This window comes from Mesoplodon bidens, assembly GCF_964165515.1.
Source record: "Mesoplodon bidens genome assembly, chromosome: 15".
Lineage (NCBI taxonomy): Eukaryota > Metazoa > Chordata > Mammalia > Artiodactyla > Ziphiidae > Mesoplodon > Mesoplodon bidens.
Window position 1 is genome coordinate 5,580,123 of NC_138171.1, and position 6,000 is coordinate 5,586,122.

Consider the following 6,000-nt stretch of genomic DNA (forward strand, 5'->3'; position numbering starts at 1 on the left):
ACGGCCGGTGGCGACTGCTCGGTGACCGCCAGCCCTCACGCCACCTGCGGCTCCAGCTAGCATGATGCTTGAGGGCACAGATTCCAGATCCAAACTGCCCGCTTCCTCCACGTCTGAGCTGGTGACCTCGGGCACGTTTGGGGCCAAAGCTTCATCTATGTAAAGCGTGCGCTGCTGTGAGGATGAAAGAAACAGACACTGCGGAGATCTTAGCAGGTCCCTGGTGATGGGGAGCACCACAGAAATGGCAGCTGAAGTTACTCGGCGCACGTCTCTCTGGCTCAGCTGGAATTCCCTGGGAAACAGAGCTGGGGGCAGAGCTCGGCCCTGACACTTGACTGTGGAGTGCAGTCCCAGGAGGCAAGAGTGAGAAGAGGGAGAGGTGGGCGTCACCGAGCTGGCCACCTGCTCGCTCAGGCAGGGTGTCCCGGGAGAGGCCATGAGACCCCTTCCTCCCAGACCAGTCTGCCTGCAGAAGGAGGCGAGACTGACGCATGTCCTGTCCCACCCTGGTCAGTGTCCTACCCTGGTGGGTGTCGACTGCTCCCCCATACTTTTAGACTGTGCTGCTTGGGACAGCCACTGGAGACACCAAAGCGTCTGAGGGTCCTCTTTGTGTGAACCTGGGCCCTGGAGCAGCTGCAGCCCCAAGTCCAAGGGCAAAACAGGGGCTTCGCTGAAGCCAGACCCTTGCCAGGGGCCGGGAGGTCCAGGGGTGGGGCGTGCAGAGGTGCAGGGTTGTGACAACAAGGGAGGCGGCTGGTGGTTTGCAACCCTGGGGACAGAATGCTGCTTTGCTGGGGAAAGCAGCCGAGGCCCCAGGAGCAGGTGGGACCGTGTTGGAGCCCGGAGGGACACGTAAACTGGGCTGGTGCCCTCACTCCGCACCACCTGCACGGCTACCCACCCCACCGTCTCCACGACAGGCCTGGTAATTGTCCCACACCAACCTGTAGGAAACAAATCAATTACTATTTCTAAAGCACTAAGAGCAGTGCCCTGCGTACAAAAAGCACCACCTAAGGGTTTGTGAATAAGTGAATACATCTGGGTATTTTTCATGGAAAGGGCACGTGTGGTTTCCGGTCTGTATTTGATGTATTTGATTTTTCTTTGGCCAGCCTTGGATAGATGGCGGCTCCATGTGGGGCGAGGAGTGTGGCGCGTGGGCCTACCCGACACCGTGCGTGCGGACCAGCCTTGCGTCGCTGCGCCCAGCGCCCTGGCCGTGCAGCTACCACCCTCGGGGGCCACGGCTGCCGCAGGGACTCCTCCATTACTCCAGGGTCAGAACTGGTGCTCAAAGTTTCAGTGAAAACTAAAATAAGGGCTTCCCTGGTGGCGCAGTGGTTGAGAATCCGCCTGCCAGTGCAGGGGACACGGGTTCGGGCCCTGGTCTGGGAAGATCCCACATGTCGCGGAGCAACTAGGCCCGTGAGCCACAACTACTGAGCCTGCGTGTCTGGAGCTTGTGCTCTGCAACAAGAGAGGCCGCAACAGTAAGAGGCCCGCGCACTGCGATGAAGAGTGGCCCCCGCTCGCCACAACTAGAGAAAGCCCTCGCACAGAAACGAAGACCCAACACAGCCAAAAGTAAATAAATAAATAAATAAAAATTGAAAAAAAAAAAAAAAAGAATGTTCTCGTTGATTTGGAAATAAGCGGTTAAAAAAAAAAAAAAAAGCCTAAAATAAGATGGGGGAGCTCATTTATGCCGAGACTACGGTATTTTCCCAAGCTGCCTGCAGGACAGAAGAATAAAAAATTTATCCCTAATAGCATTTTGCTGAATTTTGCCACAGGAGATTTTTTCTCCCCGCAGGAGTTTGGAAGGATTCCAGTCTGCGTTACATCCCCTCCTCGGCCAGCCTCCTGCCTCTCCTCCTCCTCTTCGGAGACTCTGCAGCCAGCCTGTCTTCTCTTCTTCCTGCCTTCACCCCGGAGACACGTCTGGACACTGGTCACCCCACCCCAGGCAACTCTGGGAAGGAAAGGGAAAAAACAGACAGCCCCATAATCAACTTCCCCTCCCTTTCCCCCTCCTCCCGCCTGGAGATGTGTGAGAAGACAGAAAAACACGGGTAGTAAAAGATGCTAAAAATTAAGGGGGCTGCACAGAGAGGTGGTGAAGCAAGGTCCAGAACACTAGATGACACAGTGATAACAACAGTTATGCATTTAAAAATCAATATATGTTTATGAATGTGTATTATGTAAATGCAGAAAGAAAAATCTAGAAAGATACCCAACAAACTTTTAACAATGGTTCCTCTGGAAGGGGCATGAAGTGAGAAATAAGAAAAACAAAGAGGGGACTTCTGATTTCTGCTCCATGCGTACTTCTCCGCAGTTTACGTTTTTTAAAAGTAACTTTTTAAATTTTAATTTAAAACATTAAAAGGGGATATCCAATGAGATTAAAAATAAATTCAAACTGTATTATATCGCTTTTTGGCAAATATGTGGGGCATTGCCATATGCTACCAGTGGGAGTGTATACTGATAATCACCTGGAGGATGATTTTTCAGTATTTGTGGAAATTTAAATACACAAGCCAGCACCCAGCACCTCCATTTTTCTGAGATGTGTGCACTAAAGAGACAGGCAAGAACATCCACTGTGGGACTGTCCACAATACCAAAGACTGACATCCTAAAAGTCCCTCCATAGGTGGCTGGTAAGATACACTATGGGGTGTCCAAACGGTGACATCCACTGCAGCCTTTAAAGGCACGAAACAGAGTTACACATGCTGAATGAGGGAAGCTCTGGGTACATACATAAGTATATGCAAACACATAGTAGGACGCCTCCAAAGGAATGCACCAAACTGATCCCCGTGGATGGCGGCCACCATGCTGTTCTCCAAATACTTCTGACCCACTCCACTTCCTGACCGCCTTGAGGTTGGGTAGGACCATGGGACCGTATCTGGCCCATGAGTTGTGAGCAGCAGTGTCCCAGGGTCACTTAAATGATGCTGGGCAATCCCCGCGAGCTCTTTTCTCTGGCCACGTTTCTTTGAACAGCCACGTTCAAGATGGTGGCTCCGCACGGACCTCGTCCCCATGAGCAGAGCCCCCTCCCAACTGAGATGTACATGTGGCCTTGAACCCTGGAGAACTGGGCTCTTCGTCTTTACCCTTGTTGCAGAATAACCCAGCCTCTCTCGACAGGTGCTCCGTGTCGCTCCCACCCAGGGGTTAGGGGTTTGGGCAGCTGGGCCAGGTCCCTGCCGGCCTTGTCTCCCACCACTGGCCCTGTTCTCTCCTTCTGGCCACAGCGGCCCCCATGGTGCCAGCAGACCCCGTGAGATTGAGAACCGTGTCGTCTTTTTTTTTTTAATTTTTAAATTTAATTTTATTTATTTTTTTATACAGCAGGTTCTTATTAGTTATCCATTTTATACATATTAGTGTATAGATGTCAATCCCAATCTCCCCATTCATCACACCACCCCACTCCTGCCACCTTCCCCCCTTGGTGTCCATATGTTTGTTCTCTACATCAGTGTCTCTATTTCTGCCCTGCAAACCAGTTCATCTGTACCATTTTTCTAGGTTCCACATATGTGCGTTAATATACGATATTTGTTTTTCTCTTTCTGACCTACTTCACTCTGTATGACAGTCTCTAGGTCCATCCACGTCTCTACAAATGACCCAATTTCATTCCTTCTTATGGCTGAGTAATATTCCAATATACCACATCTTCTTTATCCATTCGTCTGTCGTTGGGCATTTAGGTTGCTTCCATGTCCTGGCTATTGTAAATAGTGCTGCAATGAACATTGGGCTGCATGTGTCTTTTGAATTATGGTTTTCTCTGGATATCTGCCCAGGAGTGGGATTGCTAGGTCGTATGGTAGCTCTATTTTTAGTTTGTTTGTTTTTTTTTTTTCTTTTTGCGGTACGCGGGCCTCTCACTGTTGTGGCCTCTCCCGTTGCGGAGCACAGGCTCCGGATGCGCAGGCCCAGCGGCCATGGCTCACGGGCCCAGCCGCTCCGCGGCATATGGGATCCTCCCAGACCGGGGCACGAACCCGTATCCCCTGCATCGGCAGGAGGACTCTCAACCACTGCGCCACCAGGGAGGCCCTATTTTTAGTTTTTTAAGGAACCTCCATACTGTTCTCCATAGTGGCTGTATCCATTTACATTCCCACCAACAGTGCAAGAGGGTTCCCTTTTCTCCACACCCTCTCCAGCATTTGTTGTTTGTAGGTTTTCTGATGATGCCCATTCTAAGTGGAGGTATCACCTCACACCAGTGAGAACCGTGTCTTCTTCTCGATGGCATTCCAAAGCCGAGCACTCAGTAGGTTTCAGCCAACGTTGGTGGAATGAAATAAATGAATACATTTCTCCGGAAGGGTCCAAGAGACTTGACGCGTCCTTGTCAGATCTGGTCCCAGAGGAAGGCGGAAACTTTCCGTAATTCTTCCTTCTTTCACGGCGGCAGAGAGCGCCGGCTGCCGCCCCTTGGCCACGCTCCCCATCTCCTTCCTGAGCGACAGATCCCAGCTAATGGCCTACGGGTCCCTGCTGCCCTTGCAGCTCGAGCACAATGAAATGAGCGTGGATGCTGACTGGAGCTGCGGGAGGAGGGGCTCCTTAAGAGGTGGACAGACAGCCGGGGGTGCCCCTTTTGCCCTGTCCCCTGTCATTGACTGGGTTCCCTCACAAGCTGACTCTAAGTCAAGGATTCGAGTGTAATGGATTTTTTCAAAGTAGCGCCACGGGGAGGTGAGTCAGAGGAAGGGAGGAACCACTGCAGAGCACACTGATGGGCAACTACTCATCAGCGAAACGGTGCAGAACACGCCTCTCAGACTTATCCCACCAGGAGGCAAAGAAGCTGAGGTATTTATCCGCCAACTCTTGTTTATCTCTGAGGACTGCTTGAGGACACTTCCTGTTCTCAGCTCCTGTTTCCTGAGCTGAGAGTGAATCTTCTGGCAGAGTCATGGGGGCTTACAGTAGGGCAACCTTGGCCTATATAAGAACAGTGAGCGTCATCAGCAGTTCTTCTTACACTCCCAGTCCCTTTCTTCCTCCCTGGAACACAGAGTTGTTGTCCGGAGTTTCAGCAGCCATATTTGACCATGAGGCAAACCTAGGTATGGAAACCACATGCTAAAGATGGAGAAGCAAAACCACAAAAATGAAAACCAAAAAAACAAGAATAATACCTGGGTCCTAACTAACACCACAGAATTGCCATCACAACCTACTTTCAAACCAGAGAGGTAAATAAATTCCAATCTTAAGCCGCTATTATTTTAGCAGCAACCAAAATGCTCCTAACTGACAGATCATGTAATGGCCATGTTCCTCATTCCTGTTATGAGCTCTAATAATGCTGCTATTGATGACCATGAGAAGGAGGAGGGGGATACTCTAACGATACAAAAATAATAGCTAACACATAATGTTTCTTCTGCACTTAAGCACTTTATGTGCCTTAACCTGTTTAGTCTTCATAACAACACCAAGAAACAGATACTATTATTATTTCCATTTCATGGATGAGACTGAAGCACAGAGAGGTTGAGCCACTTGTCCAAAGTCACACAACTAGTCAGTAGCAAAGCTTGGATGTGAACCCAGGCCATCTCACTCTGGAGCCCAACTGTGACTCACTACAATGCATCACCTTCTCCCTCAGCCTTTCCTGATATCCTTGAAAAGCCATTTCATTCCCCCACCTGCTCCCGGCCTTGAAACTTTCCAGAACTTTGATACTTCACATTATAAGTGAAATAAACCCATCGGGCTTAACAAAGAAAAGAATATGATTTCTGAACAAGGCTTTCTCAGGACAAAGGTGCCTCTTTGCAATTTAACAAAGCTCTTTATAGAAGATGGGATGGAGGGTGGAGAGAAAATTCCTCAGAACCTAAGGAGAAGGCATTGGGCTCTATAAAGCCTTGGCAGCTGAGGGCACATGGACCTTCCCAAGCGCGTCCAACAAGAGAGCAGCAGGGCCTACCCTACGCC